This window comes from Seriola dumerili, unplaced genomic scaffold (genome assembly GCF_002260705.1).
Source record: "Seriola dumerili isolate Sdu_G_001 unplaced genomic scaffold, Sdu_1.0 BDQW01000044.1, whole genome shotgun sequence".
NCBI lineage: Eukaryota > Metazoa > Chordata > Actinopteri > Carangiformes > Carangidae > Seriola > Seriola dumerili.
In genome coordinates, this window is record NW_019174299.1 from 6,885,539 (window position 1) to 6,905,624 (window position 20,086).

General features: G+C 41.9%; 1 protein-coding gene across 1 annotated transcript in view; it reads left to right on the top strand.

Annotated features, from left to right (window-relative positions):
* Positions 1 to 386: 386 nt before the first annotated feature.
* Positions 387 to 20,086, top strand: part of LOC111217697 (glutamate receptor ionotropic, NMDA 2C-like) — a 66,393-nt gene continuing 46,693 nt past the window's right edge. Inside the window, exon 1 of the mRNA XM_022739678.1 lies at positions 387 to 471. The gene's annotated coding sequence lies outside the window, so the exon portion shown is untranslated. The remainder of the gene's footprint in view (positions 472 to 20,086) is intronic.

Sequence of the window (20,086 nt, forward strand, 5' to 3'; positions counted from 1 at the left end):
CGATTTGTTCATTTGTTTTCATTCTCCTTTTCCTTCTCCTCCGGCACCTGCTCACTTCGCTCTCCCTCCATCACTCCGTCCATCCTCCTCCTCCTCCTCCTCCTCCTCCTCTTCCTGCTCCTCTTCTTCCCTCCCCTCTTTTTACCAGCGAGTGATAATGTGACCTTCTGCCAAAGTGCTGGAAACCATGCCACCGTCGCAGCGGGCTCCTCTGTTGCTGCTACTGAAATAGACTCAAACAAGTGCGGGGAGAGGAAGGAGGAAGGGAGGAGGGAGAGGACGAAGGAGGGAGAGGAAGAGAAGAAGAGGGCCAAAGGGGAGAGAAAGAAGGAAGAAAAAGGAGAGGAGGAAAAAAAAGAAGAAGAAGAAGAAGAAGAAGAAGAAAAAAAAAAAACAGGAACAGGACAGCTGAAGCTGTAGACACGGGATGAGTGGTGACGAGCCAGGGCTGGATGTGGATTGCCGACACAGGTAACGGATCACCTTCGTCTAACTCTCAGTGCTTGTGCCATCACCTCATCATCTCATCATTTCACTGTCTGCTGTTGGTGAAGGCGGCATGTGCTCTAAAATATTCTTTCTCACTTTGAGAGCTGAGTGTGACCAGGTGTGACATGTTTTCTGCTTCTTTATTATACTTGGTTTGAAGGTGTGTAGTAGTTTTTTTTTTCTTTAAGTGCCCCCCCCCCCACCACCACCACCACCATCCTTCCTCCTCCCTCTCCTCCTCCTCCTCCTCCTCCTCCTCCTCTGTTCTAACTGTCAGTGGAGAAATTCTCAGAGCGCAGAGGATCAGATCAAAAGCAGGACTCGACAGGAACCTTGTCAGGGGGGATCAGACGGCATGCTGTGTTTGGCTTTTCCTCCTGTCGTAGGTGTGCGTGTGTGTGTGTGTGTATATGTGTGTGTGTGTGTGTGTGTGTGCGTGTGTGTGTGTGTGTGTGTGTGGCGGCTGTAACTGTTGCTTTAACTCGCCGAGCTGCCGGGGGGGATTAAGCAGAGCAGATCGATGCGTCATTGTAAACAGTTAGAGCAGCTGAGAGGGGCTTTGATACCTGCCTGCCAGACCTGGGATACTGCTGCCGCTGCTGCAGGGGTAATTGAACTGCCACTGAAGAGTGACTTTTCAGGATGCAAGAGAATGAGGGGTTCCTGTAATTATTGAAGGGATCCGTTCTGGCACTTTGGCCCCATGAATACAGAACAGGGTTGTTGTTTTTTTTTTTTTTTGGTTGTTTTTTTCGTGGCATGAGAATGAGACCTGAATTGGTAAATTGGTGGCACAATTAATTCTGAGATTATAGGACAGTAGAGCCTCCACCATAAATAATACTCATATTGATGGCTGAAGACCTTTTAAATTAACCCTAAGAAACAATCACACACAGGACCATAAATAACAAAGGCACCAGAAAAAACAACAATAGCAGTGCAGAACAAGGACAAAGCCATAGTTCATATAAATACTGCCGTGAGATCACCAGCACCTAAATGTAATGACGTGCAGAGGCAGCTGCCTTTCAGGGATGCGTTTTCCTCGTTACAAAGTCACAGAAAAAGCTCATTTATTTACGTGTGGATACAAAACTGTGAGTGTGAAAACGGTTTTAATGACAGAGCGGCCACACGTCAGAGGAAGGTAAAGGTTCGTATGCTTGATCAGTTCAGATGAGACGTGGCAGTGATGCAGTGAGACGAGGACGTCCTGTAGATCAGATGCAAGTTTGGCTTTTCAAGAAATGAGTCTGTCTCTTTCCCCACCTCTTTGGACATCATCCAATATTGGATTGAATTTTTTTTATAAAAAAAAAAAGTATCAGCTCAAATAAATCAATATATATATATATATATATATATATATATATATTCTCCCATATCATGGTTTCTGGCCGTGCAGTCTATGGAGAAAAACTACATGCTATCTCTATTAACGAGCAAAACTATCAATAGATATGTTTAATGGCACATACGGCTGATTCTCCCTGATGTAGGTTGAGACAATAAATTACTTTCTCACTCGTCTTGGGGGCAGAGTCCAGGTGCATGTTTGCAAAACTGGACCAATGGGGGTCGGGGGTTCACAAGATGATTGAAGAGATAAGAAGAAAGAAAATAGTTTTAAATCTTCAGACCTCTATTAAATAAAACAAGTCTACTTGCTGCTTCTTGCATATGTCTGCCAGTTGAAAAGTGTTAGCCAAAGGTTAGATTTTACTTTGATTTATTTGAATATTTTCAGAGGCGTGAAGAGATTCAATTATTTGGTAATTCATAAGAAAAGGGTAAGAAAAAAAAACAAAAAGAAAAAAGAACCAAATTCTGAAAAATTCTGTTTAGTATATCTTTTCTATTTCTTTATCCTGTCAATTATCTCAGGATCTTTGACATTTTCCTGGTGACCCCTCAGAAAGGGTCACCACCAGCAGTCATGAGCCCAAACGGCTGAGAACCAGTGTTCCCAATCTCTCTTGATGTCTTACTCATCAAGGCCAAGCAGTGTGGACTTACTGTATGACCCCTTGTCGCAGGTTGCATTCAGGTTTCACAGCTGAGAGCAGTGCAACCAAAGAGTTATGTTCCCCTCTAAGATTGTTTCTTTTAATACTTTTTATAAGCCTGAGCTCTCCAAAGATTTGTGGAAATTTGGAGGAAAAGGAAAATGTTACGTAGAGGAATTTTTCTTTTTTTCTTCTTAATCATCTCATTAAGCTAAAGATGGGAACCACTATAGCCAATCAGATATATTTATTTCTTATGCCCAGGTTTTCCTAGTCTCTGAGATTATCTCTGCCTCCATCCCGTATATCAGTGTACTCCCAGCTCTTGACAGCGGTGGGGGGGCTGGGGGTGGGGGGTGGGGGGGGTGGGGGTCAAGGAGAGGATATGTTTAGGTGACCTGATGCACAGGCAGACATCTTTGTTCTCTGTAATAATTTATAGACATTTCAGTGTCATAAAATATCCCTCACTGGTTGTAATTCAGGCCAAATCATCCACAGCGTAAGTGGGCAGATAAGATATGCATCTCCTCCACTGGCTTCGCTGGAGAATGAATGGGAGTGTTGGATGAGACGGTGTGAACGGTGTGGCACCAGTTAGGCAGGTGAAAAATGGCTGTTCATTATGTTATGCCAACCATATCCTACTTTTAGTAATTGGATGTGCCGGCATGTATGTGAGAGCAATCTGAACGCCCATATGTGCGTGCACGTGTGTGTGTGTGTGTGTGTGTGTGTGTGTGAGTGTGACAGGATCCTGAGCCCATCGCACAACATGATGCAATGTTACGCACACACACACACACACACACGCACACACACACACACATAGAGATCATCACAATAAGGTAACACACTAAGAACCATGACGGAGGAATGTGCTACTCAGGCTGAGGGAGGAGCTTGATCAATAACACAACTGATATATTCAGTGATTAAGCAGATTTATTTTGTTTTAAATAGATGCTCCACTAATCCTACACACGCCCCCTCCCCACAGCCATCACACACACACACACACACACACACACACACACTCACACACACACAAACACACATATGTAGTATGTGTGAGGACCCTCATTAATAAGATACAGTAAGTGAAGCCGTGAGGACAGGAAGAAATGTCCTCACATTCAAAAAAATGCCGTTACTCGGAAGGCTGAGAATCTAATTGGTCCAAACAAAGACAACACACAGCAGGAATTTCACACCTCACATGTTTTCTAGTCACAAGGTTCTTCAGTGTAGTTCACCCGTCACAAGTGATCCATTAAAAGTGTTGAGCAGCAGTTTCGTCTGATTTGTTGAATCAGTTACAGTTTGTCATTGGTAGTGGATTCTTCTCAAACCTTATAACAGCTGCTGTGAGCGACTCCGATCACTTCTATTATTACATCCAGGCACCAGGTTCATGCGGGAGGAGGCATTACTCACCTTCATTACTTAGGAACTTTTCAGACCCTCTGCCCTACATTCAGCCACTTCACCCAAGTGTTAATCAATCTTTTTCTTCTCTCCGCTCACGAGCCAAACCAAACAGCGGAACTACAGAGTGTGAGCCCCTGGCTGTTTGCTGACCTGCCGTCTCCATATCAGGCAGAGACGTGATCCATTTTAGTCAATGAAATGTTTCAAATACAGAAAATTCAACTCATTTTACAACTTACTTTCAAATCATTGACTACATTGTGACAAGTATGAGTTACCAACCCTCACTAGGTTTGTCAACACTTCCTGTTGTTGTTTCACAATAAAAGCTGAGAAGATGTATTTGTGGTTTTAAGAACCAAAAAGCATCTCAATGTAGTTTTACATCTCCTCTCTCAGGCTTCTCTCTGGAGCTCCAGTGGTCAGTGAGCCAATCAGAAGAGAGGAGGCTCTGAGCTTCTCTTCTGATTGGCTGAGTGATTTAAAAAAATATTTCAGGTAAACGAATCTTGCGAGGTTGGATGGGGGGCTTGGGGCGTGGCTAAGGGTGGTGACTGTATCGTAGTGACGTCAGAAAGTTTCAGGAGTCCTGGCTGCTGGTTTGNTTACATCTCCTCTCTCAGGCTTCTCTCTGGAGCTCCAGTGGTCAGTGAGCCAATCAGAAGAGAGGAGGCTCTGAGTTTTTCTTCTGATTGGCTGAGTGATTTAAAAAAGTATTTCAGGTAAACGAATCTTGCGAGGTTGGATGGGGGGCTTGGGGCGTGGCTAAGGGTAGTGACTGTATCGTAGTGACATCACAAAGTTTCAGGAGTCCTGGCTGCTGGTTTGAAGGCTCAGTTTCTGAATAGAGGCTGTGTGCATTTCTCTGTGGACTGAGGCTTTGATACTTTCACAGTATTAATATAGAACCTAGACCTGCTTTATAATCAAACAACACATGGACATCTACTTTTATACTATATGGACCTTTAACTACTGTCAATCTGGTCTTGGCTAAAATCTGATCATCCAGGACTAGTCAACAGAGTCAACTAGTGGTTTTAGTCATCATCCACTACCTGACACACAGACTCTCTTTCATTTTTGCTGTTAAATACTGTAGTTGGACGTATTATTGTAGTGCAACATGTGCTTAACATCAGGAAATTACATATTCTTTCCCTTAGCCCTCCCACGAATGACACTTATTAATCATCTATGATAGTTTCATATTTACATACCTGTTAGAGTTTGTTATTCTTCCTTCTATTTCATCTTCATGCACTGTCTAGTAGCTTTTTTATTATGTGCTCTGCACAGGAAGTTATGTCATTAATGCATGGGGTTTGCACTGGGTTGTGATGCTGAGATGGAAAATCAAATCAATGTCAAATCATTTTGACAAATGATTTAAACAATCAGGTGATTATGAAGCATTTTGAAGATATTACCGTGTGCTCTGGGAACCTGTGATGGAAATGTTTCTTCATTTTCTGACAATATGTAGATTAAATTAATAAAAGAAAAACAAACAAACAAACAAACCAAACCAAACCAAAACAAAACAAACAAACGAAAAAACTATACAATCGACTAATCAGTAATGAAATAATCATTAGCTGCAGCCCCATTCATTTAGTCTTATCCTTTCTGCTTGACTGATTAGTCCAAATGCAGAGCAATAACAGCCCATGACCAAAGATGCCACAACCAAAGAGAAACACTGCCGCAGGGTTGCTCTTTAAGCGACATGCTTTTAAAATGGTTAGTCTTCTTCTTTTTTCTTTTTTTTCAGGATGTCTGGGGAAAATGACAACCTGCTCTGTGGTTGCATGTGAGGCTGTAGTGTCTTGGCGTGTGTCTGCAGCCTGCAGGCAGACACAAACGACCTCTGGGTTTGAATCTCCGGGTTAGCAGCTGCTTTGTCAGCTGTCCAGCTCTTCCACAAACACTTACAGCTGATCTGCTTAATCAAATGTTAAAGATACCAGACCTCACGCCATCTTCACTGTCTCTGCAGACGGAGGAGGAGGCTGACAGGACACAGGAGAGACAGAGGGAGGGAGACAAAGGATGGGGGGGGGGGCTGGGCAAAAAGATAAAGAAAAAATAAAAGCAAGCATGTTTGCATAGACGACTATTTTAAATTGATACTGTTCTGATTGACAGACACTCACAGGCATCTGAGGCAGTAAAACATTTACTGCAGGGGAGGGACGGAGGTTTCGGGATATCAGAGCAATCTATCCAAGGTCAGGAGAGAGGAGGGGTAGTAAATTTTACTCCGAATCAGGCGATGCGGCATCACCATGTGATCCTTTTCCCGCCAAATTTATAGAGACCTGACAGGCCACTTTTACATGTTGAAGCACAGATCCGTGTTGCGATACTGCAGGAGAAGCCCGCGGGGTGCTCTCATGCTATGCAGGCTATCTAATGAGATCTTAAACTCGGGGCAGAAGAAATCTGGCAGGCTGTGTTGCTCTCCCTCCCTAAGTTTATGGTTGGGCTCACGGGCACAGCAGAGACTCGGGGCCCATTTATATTCATGGCGCAGCACTGCTTGCACCTCGTCTAACGTCCTGTCCCTGTTGAGAGGGAAAACTGACACACCGTAGGGGTGGGGTGGGGTGGGTGTGATGTGTTATGTGTATAGGGATATTGCTTGGTTAGTAGGGGGGTGGGTGGGGGAGCAGGCATCTCCTCTCTTTCCTTGTCATTCTTCTGCCTCTTGTGGATACTGACAGCAACCTGAGTGTTTGTGCATGTGTGGCGCGGGTGGGTGCATATGCAATTTGTAATACGGGAAATTGATTGGCCTAATTGCCTTCTATTCACAGCTGCATGTGTGCCGCTTAATTTTTCACAATTAGCCCCCGAGCGGTGACACGGAGGGAAGCGTCTCCATGAAGGATGATGACAATGATAACCTTAGAACCGAAAGCCTGCAAAGTGAGGAGCGAGACAGATCTCAGCGTCCAAACAGAAAGAGCAGTTTGACTTTGCGTGATCAATCTTGCGAAATCAGGCTGGATACTCTGCACTACAGTCTAACAAAAAGTGACACAGGGCGTCCTGGTGGCTCAGTTGGCAGAGACAGCTTGTGATCGTGACGTAGTTTAAGGTTTATTCTGGAGTCCTTTGTCACATGTCCCCCCCCTTCCCCTCCCTCTTGACACTCTGTTGTCACCTAACAAATGCGGCCAGACCTGGAAAGATGATCTAAAACAGGCAACAACTTTCAGCACTAGGCTGGATCTAGAAGTTGCATAAACACGCTTCTCGAAGGATGAAGAATTGTTTCTACTTTCCTGGAGCAGAGGAAAATCAATACATCATCTCCAGAGAAAACCATAAAAGCCAGAGTTGTTTATGACATGCTCTGATTACTTTCCATGGAGCGGTTTTACATGTTTTAGCTGCAATTAGAGCGACTGGGCCTGTCTGTCGCTTAGTTTTTACAATATCCGACAAACCGTCAGCCCAGTCAGTCAACCAGCCAGTAATACCAGTAATACCAGCATTCTATTTTTACAAAAACATGGATTTAAACCATTTATCCTCCTCCTTTTTCTGTTCCTTCTTGCTATAAATTTCCCCTCATACAGATATTTGTTTCAGCACAAAGCTGCATTAATCAATGCTTCTGGAGTGAACATTGAATTAAACCACCCTGTAAAATAAAATGGGTCAGTCACACAGAATTATTACCATAACTTGCTGCTCTAGCCAGCTTTAGCTCATCTTCTGTGGGTTCTGCGCAGAACCAAATGGCGGGCAGTCGAAGTTAGAGGCGAGCTGGTGAACATAGTGGAGCATTTGCCAGATATTTTTTTTCTCAGGAGCCCTCATCAAAACACGACTCGAATGGGATGTTGCTGTGTGAGAGTGAAAAGTGGGCAACTGCCATAAAAACTTTACGGATTAGTGATATGTCAAAGCTGTTTTGGTGTTTTTTCTTCCCCCTAGTGATAAGAAATGAGGACACTTTACCAGTGAAAGGTGGATAAAGATGAAATCTTTTCTTTCTTTTTCGTATGCTGAATTTTTTACTTTTCACTTTGTAACGAATCACAAAGATAAAATAACTTTTTTATTTTTCTAGTTGAAAAAATTTTACTAATATATACTATATTTCCTATTATAGTGTGTTATTTCGTTATTTTAAAGACAACACCTGGCATGAAACTGTTGACAGGTTCTTTGGACTGTCCTCCATGTTTTTTCATTTATGTAATTTGGGAGAACTGGCCCGTTAAATTCGTTGTAGTTGCGCTCATTTTACACACACCTGCTTTAAACACAAAAAGGAAAGAGGGAGAAAACATTGTCAGTACAAAGCTCACATAGAACCACAACACCGCACACACACACACACGCACACACACACACGCACGCACGCACAACCACACAGAGGGCAGATTAAAAACAAAGTGGTATGCTCATATGTGGATTAGAGCATGTGTACATGTGTGTGTGTGTGTGTCAGGGGTCAGCTGTATGTGTGGGCAGCCACCGAGTCAACTGTGAGAGCAGGCTGGTGACAGCTGGACCAGTGGCAGCGGTGGAGGAAGGGGAAGGGAGGGAGGGGATGGTGAGGCGGTCTGGTTCTGCACGGGCAGCCATGGTTTCAGCTTAACCAGGGTCTTACACTGATCCCTGCTCCAAATACGGACACACATCAGGCTGAGCGCAGGGGCCGCCAAAGACTGATGGAGGACTCCTCCGCCGCCCTCCATGTCACCTGTCACCTCAGGGTTTACAGCCAGGTCAGGCGGCAGGGTCAGAGTAGGAATATTAATGTCAGCGCACCGTGTCAAGGCCCTTAAGCCTCAGGTAAACATCTACCCATGTGTTATGGCAAAATGGATTACATTCACAACACCATTGTAATCTGCAGCCTCGGAAAGATTATTACCCTCCAAACACTTGCACGTCCAATCTGTTCAATCTCGCTACACGGTGTGCTGACAGGGCGAACGCCGTCTGATGGAGTGTCACACCCACAATAAATGTGATAAAGCAAAGGGGAGAGATGTATATCAAACATCTGGCCAATGACAAGTGAACACATGGATCCGTGTCCTTGGAACAACAAAAAAAAAACAATCCTGTTTTGCATTTTGGCGTAAATGATGATCTTGTTTGAACCGTGTTTATCCGTTCGCTGCGTCATCAAACTGCTCAGACGGCTTTTGATTGTTTTAATGTGCAGCAACACAAAGGACTCAAGCTGTGTGACATGATCAAGGTTATACCACACATGTTGGTGAGGGAGCTTCAGAGCTAGATGGGATTTCAAAGGCAGTAACTCATAATAAAGCACACTACATAGCTTTCCATCTGCTGTGGCATTTAAAACTTGCTGATGACGGCCCCTCTGATACTATAGAATCAGAAAATCCAACTGCTCATTTCAGCTCCACTTGCCTCCTGAATATTTAAATCCTTTAATGCACCAGCCAAAGGCTGAATACCCTTCCATTGATTCCTCGTGCTGTATGTGAAAATTTATAAGACATTTTAGAACCTCCTTCACTTTTACCCCCCCCCCCCCGTGGCCCGCAGCCCCTATTCAGAGACAGCAGTAAACACCAGATTTACAGGGATTTCACACGGACAGGTTTTCATCCCATGGCAGATCAATCACTTGCTGTGTAGAGTTAATGTAGAGGCGTGCATGTCTTAAATATGTCTTCAGTGCCATTGGCAGAAGTGAAGGCAGGGGGTCTGTGACAGAACTAATATCACTGAGTGAATCTGTTTCATGTGCCTCTGTCTCCGGGGGTCAGCAGAAACAGATAAATCACTGGTGGTTTGGACTGCAAAGCCTCCACTGTGGTTTCACTTTGAGCGCACCTCGGTGGGAAAAGCTGCCGGACACCGGATCGGACTTAAACTTTCTCATATGACAGCGTGGCGGTGCCATTTATCACATGGCCGTGATACAGAAAACTACACCATAAAGAACAGAGCAGTAAATCAACAGACGGGTTTGGAGATGGCCAAACAGGGGGACTCAGCCAAGCTGCTCAAGGAATTAGAAATCCTGAAACCTGACCTTCAGAAAATGGACCAATCAAAGGCATTTTGTCCAAATGAGCCCAAAAAAAAAGAGACACAAATGTCTGATAAGAGTTACAGCTGATGTGTCAGTATGTTGGACCTCAGCCTCTACATCCTCACTGTCCACCTTCCAAAATAAATAACAGTATTTTCTGCGCTTAGCATTGGCAACATAAATTTGCAAAGGGATACTGGGATGTTCTAACTAATTCCCTGTATTACAATATTATTATTTTCCCTCAGCAATAAATCAAATGTTACAAAGCTGATTGAAAGAGACAAAATTCATTCAGACACCCTATACTAGCACATTCAGTTAAAGGATAATCCTGAGAAATGAATTGCAGTGAGTGAAGAGAAACTTCTGTTTAATCTATAATCACATACCTGTGATATCAGTTATTACTTGCATGTGTTTCCACACATTCTGTGGCTGTATGTTTATTTAGCAGCATATTACAACATTACCACCATGAGTATGTTTTCATTTTTGCATAAAGGGGTTTGAAATGTGACCAAAAACTGTCTGATTTCTCTTTGTGTCACTTTTCAAACACCAATGACTTCAAGAAAGAGTTTTATTTTTCTGTCATTGTTTTACATTTGTAATCAGATTTCCCTACAGTGTTTTATGTTAATTGACTTTTTGTCTTTCACAGAAGTTGCCTTTATTGTTTTTTCTTTAGTTTTTTCTTTATTCCATAAAGGAGATGTAGTCAATTCACTGTGTGCTTCAGTGCAACTGATGTGAATTAAGGAAAAGCAACTCTGCATCTTATTTTTGTGGTTTTTGGACTGAACAAATGCACTGATTATAGCTGCTTAGCATTGATCGTTCTTCTAAGACATCAGTGTTTTATTTGAAGTGTTGATCCATAAGAAGATATATTTGTGGTTTTAAGAACCAAAAAACCATCTCAATGTAGTTTTACATCTCCTCTCTCAGGCTTCTCTCTGGAGCTCTAGTAACAACAGGTTGGTGAGCCAGAAATGGGTGAACCAGAAAATATTAAGTGAATTCAGAAGAAAGTCTCTCTTCTGATTGGTTGACTGTTTTCTAAGTGTCCAATAAAAATATAGCAGATTTCAAGTAAACAATCAGAGAAACCAAATCCTGCAAGGTTGGATGGTGGGTACAGTTGTGCAGGGCCGACATCACAAAGTTACAGAAGTACTGAAGGCTGGTTTTAAGGCTCAGTTTCTGAATACAGGCTGTGTGCATTTCTCTGTGGACTGAGGCTTTGATACTTTCACAGTATTAACACAGAACCTAGACCTGCTTTATAATCAAAGAGCACATGGACATCTACCTCTACCATATGGACCTTTAATGAGACTTTTACAGAAAAAAAGAAAGGAAGAGTAGTTGTTAATGGCAACTCAAACTTCATCAACAGATAATTAGCAGAGTGAGGCATCACAGAGCTGGAAACAGAGTTTGTTTGGCAGATGATCTGTGGAAAAATGCAGCACAGAACCATGATAGCAAGATGTTCTCAGACTGCGACTGGAATTAACACAAATTGTGAAGTTGTGGGATTGTGAGCAAACACAGAAGAATGCATTAATGTTTGATTAGATATTTACAAACTTAATGGCATGACTGCAAGAGTTGTTTGTGCACTCTGCTGTCCCACAGAGGTTTGCTAAATTCAGCTTTGGCTTCAGTATTTGTTTCCTAAATGTCTCAGCATCAGAAGTATGCCACTTTTATTTTAAGATGAAAGGTACAAGCACATAAATCTCATAGATTGCTACTTGTAGAGATACTAAAATGATAAAGCATGCAGTCATCTAATGGACTGAGGAGCCATATTATAATTCATCATCAAGTGCAGTGATATCATTTCCTGTATTGTTCTCCATAGTCTGACAAATAAAGATTAAATTATAATACAACTACAAATGACAACTGCAACATTAGTATTACTTGAATCAAAGACCATTTGTCCTCTGTATGGTGGCCATTTTAGAATATCTCAGACTCAGCTTGTCAGGCTCAGCTCTCCACTGACAGATAATACTTAGGCTCAGCTGTACTTTGAGGTGAATGATTATCAGTCTTACTAATTATAAGTACTACATTTATCTAAATCTGATGGATACTCTGTCATCATTCAATTCAAACTTCAATTCAAATTTGGCACAAACATTCACTAGGAATCAAGGATGAACTGATTAGATTTTGGTGGTCAAAGGTCAAAGGTCAAGGGCGGGGTGACTTCACAGTTTTTGGGCTTGTGAACGCAATATCTCTGTAAGGCCTTGAGGGAATTTCTTCAAATTTGTTAGAACCGTTGACCTGGACTCAGGGCCACACTGATAAGATTTTGGTGGCTAAAGGTCAAAGGTCAAAGGTCAAGGGCGGGGTGACTTCACAGTTTTTGGGCTTGTGAACGCAATATCTCTGTAATGCCTTGAGGGAATTTCTTCAAATTTGTTAGAAACGTTGACCTGGACTCAGGGACACACTGATAAGATTTTGGTGGCTAAAGGTCAAAGGTCAAAGGTAAAGGTCACGTGACCTCACAAAACATGATTTTGGCCTTGTGGACGTAATATCTCGAGATCTCCTAAAAGGAATCCCTTCAAATTTGGCACAAATGTCCACTTGGGCTCAAAGATGATATGATTTGACTTTGGTGGTCAAAGGTCAAAGGTCAAGTCCACTGTGACCTCAGAAAAAACACTTTTTAGCCATAACTCAAGACTTCACTCAGGAATTATGACAAAATTTCACACAAATGGTTCATATTTTCTATGACTCTGGATAAACAGGGATGTAACCTGAAACTAGTCGGAGTGGTGGGACAACCACAAGGCAGTAATTGTGTGCTGAACAGACAGAAGTGATCCTGAACCTACCGACCAACACCGCACACAGTGTGTCACAACAATGGCTAAAAATCCACTGTACTGTGATTGTATAGGTACTTGGTATTTGAAAGTAAAACCAAGGATGTTTTAGCCATTTTTTTCTGGGAGTTGTAGAACAGCACAGTCTAACGTTTGGTATCAGACTATTGCAACTGAGGAACTGGTCTAACCCTGTTTATTAACTCCATTTCTATTACTCGGCGCCAGGCCATGTGGAGCTGTGCCAGACTCAGTCTCATGAATATAAAGCTGTTGTCTTAATGCGTTGAATACAAATGTTACAGAGTTAACAGGATGTTTGTAGCTTTGCTCATTCTCTGTAGTGGCCTGTAATTAATGTTATAAGCAGTTTTGGAGGAGCAGCTTTTGAGCACCCAAACGACTCAGGTCTAGATTTGGCGTGGTTTCAATTTGTCTCGTGCCTTCTGCACTCTTAACAAATGTACAAAGATCAGACAGGGATAAGACGGGTAGCAGGAGATGTGGCCTTATTTCTGATAACAATCAGCCTCGAGTCCACTGGCATTCATCTGATTCAGACTTCCCACAATGACCGGTCCACACCTGCTGGGCAGAGACAGATGCTGGGCTGCAGATATATTTATGACTTTGGCTCCAGATATTGTTTTGTTTATCAGAGATGGGTCATAAGATACTTAAGATGACACATTTAGACCAACACAGGGAAACTGTGGGTGAACTACAGCTTGCAGGGGAAAAACTGAATTCACAAAATACTTTTGATCTGACATTGAATCAGAGCAGTGGACACACGCCAACTATGTCACACTGTGGGTATTTTTGGATGAAGATTTTTTTTTTTTTTTTGCTTGTCACCTCTTTTTTCTCTCCCTGTACCCATGATGCTGATTAATCTACAGATTAGATTAATGGCTGTGGATTTTAAGAGATTAGCATGGCTGTGTTTTAAATCACAGCTTAGTTAAACATATTGATAAAGGTAAATGAATCCTGAGGTCGAAGTGACAGTTGTGTTTCCCACACAAAGCTCTCTCAAGCTCAGAAAGCACTGATCCTGACTGAGGGATGCTTACAGTTTGCTGCCAATGTATTAGGTGCACTGCTCTAAATTTTAAAACATCCAAGTCATGTAATACATCCTACATTTTAGGAAGCACGTCATAATCTCTAAAGAAATGTCTGGCTGTTGTTGTTGTTGTTGTTGCATCGTATTGAAAGGTGTATTTGGAAAAACCCCATTTATGTCTTCACGGTGGAAAAAAATATTAAATACATTATCTTTCACCTAATGTACCCCACCCAATGCATGCTGGGATAGGTTACAGCACCCTACAAACAAAGAACAGGACAGGATGTATTAAAAAAAAGGGGGAAATCAATGAAACAATTGTGTGAATTAAAATAGTATACTGTATAATCAGTTCATTTCTCCAAACCACAAAACAGCCACTACAGATCTATGAGGAGTGACACATTAATACTTATGAGAAAACAGTTACCAGGTCACCTGCTGACTTTTCTAGATCACATTCTCTTTTCATCAAGTCAGCTCTAGATAATTTATTTCTAACATATTCCAAAGAAGATATATTCAACAAAAACGTCCCACACAGTTTTGAGTCAATCCTTCCCAAAGCAAAAGAAAAAAAGATAATACAAGACCTCAGCAGTCTGAGATAGTCAAATCAAGTGGCTGCCTTCCAAAGTTGCTGCCTTTCTATTATAAAATTCCCTATTTGTGTCACTGTCCCTCTTCCACAGCTCAGAAATCAATCACTGTTTGTCGAAGCTCAAAGATAAAATGTTGTGCTAAAAGACATGAACTCTGGGAAATGCCCACTTGACTTGTCTAACTCATATATCTGAAGCCTCAAAATAGCTTCTACTGAACTTCACAATCCATTTTTACACAAAACAAGGACTGTGAACGGAAAGGACAGTCCATCCATGCCACTGAATTCGCTTTAGAGATCCCTTTGTGGCCGCTAACCAATAATCCTTTCAGTGTACACACATGTGACACAATCCTTAGGTGTGGTCGGGGCACAAAAACAACTAAAGGTTAGAGAAAGACTCTTCAAAGACACCTGCATGTTGACTATTGGCAGGAAACAGAAATGAACGGAGGTCTAACGTTTTTTAACTTCCGACTCTTTGTCGACCCATCCATCCACATCCACTGCCGCCCCATGATGTTTTGTCCCCCCCATAAACAAGAAGACAAGTGATAATTCACAGGCCCGCTGCAGGTCTCTGTCGGTTAAACATAAACCAACAGGTATAATAGATTTATGTGTTTCTTGGGAGGACAGGACATGTTTCCGCTCTCAAATCAAGCTTTCAAGCAAATATGAACTTTGCTTTATTTAACCTTTAATTTTTCAGGTGAATCCCATTGAGATAGATAGACCTGAATGTACGTTGAAAAAACATATTAAAAACGACTTTACAATTCAGTTTAAATAACAAACAATAAAGCTACAAAAATAAAGCTATAAAATAACACACAAACAAAATTTTAAACATATAAGATGCCAAGATTATAAAACACAGTCAACAGTGTCATCAGTTTTACACAATTGCATTCTGTTTTTGGGAAGGTATATACACTATTATTACAGAATCATTTCTGGATCATCTGGATCATTTCTGGATCAGAACCATTTTATATGGTGATGAAGCAGATGTCAGCAGAAGTCTCTGTTGGTTCTTTGTTTAATTAGCTACTTCACTCATTTATATAGTGGATATGAAGTCACTTATTATGCAACTCGTCTGTTGCAGAGCATTGTAGCCTAAGTGGATGGAGGGGAGGTGAAAGGCAAGGCGGTTTGAGATAAAGTCATATCAGTCTTTGTTTGATTCCTGCCCTTCAGAGGTCGGTAAAGGTCATTTGAGTGCTTTCAGGGTGTGATATCAGAAATTGTCCCAGCAGTCGTGGTCAGCAGTTTTACTGATAATGACACAGAGGAGGACGAGTTTATCAGCATGTGAGCCGCGGACGCAGCAGGCTGCAGATTCATGGATGAGCGTATTGATCATGTAGCAGAAGATGGGACAGGTGCACACTGTTAAACAGCTGCAGCAGAGGCGTCGTGCCCAGAATATAAAAGCAGTCATTAAACACTGCGCCGATGAGACCTCACTTCTCAGCCAGATGTATTTACTGCTGCAGCCTCACATTAATGAGCTGGATCAGGAACCGGTTGGAGTACCTGACACCTCAGCAGCTCCCTCATCGATAGATGGCCGTTTTTTTTTTTTTTAACGTGGCGTCACAACTCATATGGTCACTGTCAGGAAATGAAGGGCCGGACGACTCGAGTTTACAGGATGCAATAAGATGAGAGTTGAATACGCACTGTGTGGATATAGGACACAGCAAAGAAGCGGCATTGAAATATAAATATAATAATTCACTTGAATGGGAGCGTGGTCACAAAGCCTTGGTGTCTATATAATATTCTGTACCGTGTGCGTATTAAAATATTATCATAATATAATCATATTCTCAGCGCTGAGTCTGCGAAGGCCATACATACTGAGCAGGAAGTGTCAACATGTGCAGAAAATTCTATTCACCTTATCGACAATATTCAATTTACAGGAGCAGATACCACATGTGCAGGATGAACATGCAGATGTGGACATTTGCATTAATACCTGTTCCGTTTATCAAACTGTGCAGATGTCAGAAGTGTGAAGGAACCACAGACTACACCGCAAGGAGAATAAATCATGTGATTGTATGATAAAAGACAGAAAAAAAACAGCAGTTATTTTGAATGTAGGCTCTATCTGCACTTCCTGAATGGCAGCTAATTCTGTAAAGAAACTGCCTCCACCATATGTCACCCACTAGAGGGGGATAAGCACATCTTAAATGTTTGTTCGTCAAACAACACTGAAGCTAGAGAACACAAACACTGTCAGTGGAAGACTGCTGCTGCTCTGAAAGCGGATTCTCTTTCAGTCTTATCAAATCTCATCTCATTGGATTAGTTTCACTATTTTCACATCATCAGTAGAACAAGAAACAGGAAGTGTTGCGGAAGCAGCTTCTTCAGTCACATCATCTTCCCTATGTTTCATTGTACTCAAACTAGGGCTGCAACTACTGATTATTGCTATTATCGAATGATGAACTGAACTTTTCTTTTTTGACTAAAAATACCCATCATAGTTTCCAAGATTCCAAGGTGCCGTTCCCAAATGTCTTGTTTAATTCAATCAAAAGTCCAAACATATGTAGTTTACTGTGATAGAACGTTTCTCATTCGAGAAGCTGCAGGGGATGTTTGGCATTTTTTTCACCATTTGTTTGAAAAATGACTGGAAAAAAAAAGTCAAAATAATTTCCAATTATTTTCATCAGCTAATCAGTTAATCAACTAATTGCTTCCGATGTAGTGCAATAAGTCACATAATGGGGACGTATCCAAAACCCCAGGACTACCTGCTCCACACTCTCTTTCCTCAGGCCACACTCCCTATAAATAACCTCAAGAAATTGTATTTGCTGGATAAAGTTTGTGATTCAGTTTTAAAAAAAACAAAAAACAAAAAGCTGGTCTCCACAAAACCATAAAGGGTTTTTGTTTAGGCTAAGGGTTGGGATAATGTTAGGGAAAGGGCTGGGGTTGTGGTTAATGTTGGGGTAAGTCACGTAATGCCATGTGCATATTGTGTGTATGACTCATTACTGCTGCAGATGTAAACATGCACCTGTTAGCTTGTGAAAAAAAAATCCTGCATCTAAGAATATGCAGGGTGTATTTTAGACTTGACTCATGTGTATTGTTTTATTTTTAGCCCTATTTGCCTTACTTCTCTTCTCACCTATTTGTCTTCTCACAGTTTTCAACATTCACGCTTTCCAGTGCTATATTTAGACGTTGCCACTTCATGTGTTTAGGGCAGATCACAGGGCTTTACTATACTAAGTATAAATGAAACCAGGAAGGATTAAAGATGGATCGGTATCTGACTGAGCAGACATCAGTGTGCTAGAATTCATTAAGTCATATTTTCATTGGTTTTATGTATGAAAAACAACATACAGACAAGGTTTAGAAAGGTCCTTGGTTGAATTAGTGAACATGTATTGAGGCAACATGCTGGTCTATCATGAACTGTCAATTGAAACAATAATAGAAAAATGGCTTTGTTTAGGAAGTGTTATATTATTTAAATGAAGTTAATTACATAAAAGTGGAGGAGGTTCTCAAGAGGATTATGTCCAACGGGTGGTAGCAGCATGTCTATATATAACATGGATGGCAGGTTTTAGACATAATTGATTCCATCCACTCGGCCTCCAGGTACAGTATGACTCATGCTGAATCCAGTTTGTAGCAGCGTCGTGACGTGAACAGCAACCTTTCCTTTGCTGATGGCTCAAACTACATTATGCACCGTGTACCTGTTACAACCAGGCTTCGGAGCCAAGTACACCACATGTCGTGATAATTCAGAGTAGATGTACCTGGTAATGCATCCTCCTTTTCTAAAATCTCTAAAACCAATGGATGTCCACAGTGACTTTTGATCCCCAACATCCAACTTCAGCCCTTGTATACACAGGAATGTTTTTTGGAGGATTTAGCCCAAGCAAAGATGAAAAGCCTCTTTCCTTTATGTATCGGTGGAGTTTACAGATTCAGCTGAGTTTTAGAGTTTTAGGGGTCAGTGCCCAGCAAATCTACAGCAACTGAGCTGCGTCACAAAGCTTAGATGACAAGTCTTGTAGAGAAACTAAACATTAGATAAGGTACAAACTAAAAGCTCCTATCTCTGTTATTACTCCCTTGCCTTGGTATTAGAAGGCATGCTGACAATACAAAGCCTTGTCACAAAGTTATTGATGAGTCATTCCCTGTTTGGTTTAATTCTATATCCACCACCCCACGATTCGACCTTCATGTGTCTGCCTCAGCTGTTTCCTCGCCTTGATTAAACACATGGAAGGTCAGAGCTTTTAAGCATTTTGACCACGTGCGTTTCTCTCCGTCAAAGACATTAACCCTAAAGTATTCCACTGCTGTTGCAGCTGAAACATGGCTAATGTCATTGGAAGGAATGTGGCAGATGCCCTCTCACAGTGGGGACTAATCAATTTAGAAAATGATTTATAAGACAGCACCTACCTGGAGAATCACATGTAGGACACAGCACATACAGCTTCCCACGCATGTGTGATGTCTTTTATTTGGATTTCAGCATGCGCCATGACTGGGAAAACAATCCGATGATAAATATTCTAGAGACACAACGGCCAAGCGTGCCTGCTCCTCTACAGCCTGCCTGTCTGTCTGCCTGCTTATGTTTTCTACAAGGAGCCCCTCACTGCTCCTTCCCGCACAGGAAGTAAAACATAGAGAGAAGTAAGCCACACAACTACAGTGGGCCTCATGCAATAGCCAAATCTCTTGATAAGTTTATACACTACAATCAAGCCGTAGGCCATGACGCCTGGCAGGGATTACCGAGGGATTACAATATATTCACCCCACTGGGATTCCATCACATGGTGGATCAGATCTCTGTGACAGGGGACCAGTGTGCAGCACTCCCTCAGGGCCACAAACACTACTGCGATAGATTTGACAAAGAGCCTAAGTCTGTCTGACAGCTCAACACAAACCACTGTCTGGCTACAATGTGAATGTTAAACTAATGCTACAGGGTTTGACATCACAGAGCTCTGCCATGGTGCTTCTCCTCCATTACCTTCCAGAGGGCAGAACGCAAAGCAATTAGCTTTTTGGAGGAAATTAAGACAGTTTGGCCACAAGTTACTGGTTGCAATCCAGTCCATTAGTGAAGCAATGTAGCTTGGATTTGTTCAAAGAACAACTTACTCTGTCTGAGTAATTAAAATGTCACGTTTCAAAAACAAGAGATGAGAAACTTTCCCTAACAGCTAAAAATCACAATAATGACATGATGGATGTGCATTAATCAGCGCAGCCAAAACCATGCATGCAGACCTTTGGCAGATTAAGTTTGAATGCTTTGGACCGCTGAAAAATTAAGCAACAGCTTCAAAAGTAATGTCACGAGAGAAAAATTATAAATCCTCTTGTTCTCCATTTGTTGCATTAAACACTGGACACCATCTGTTGGGTTGGACCACAGAATACAACAGCAGCAGGGTGGCAGCTGCCACCCTAAGACGCAACAGCCTGGCCACAGCCTCATGTTGCACGCTGACATACTCTAAAAATACTACTCTGGGCCCCGTTAATGGGCTC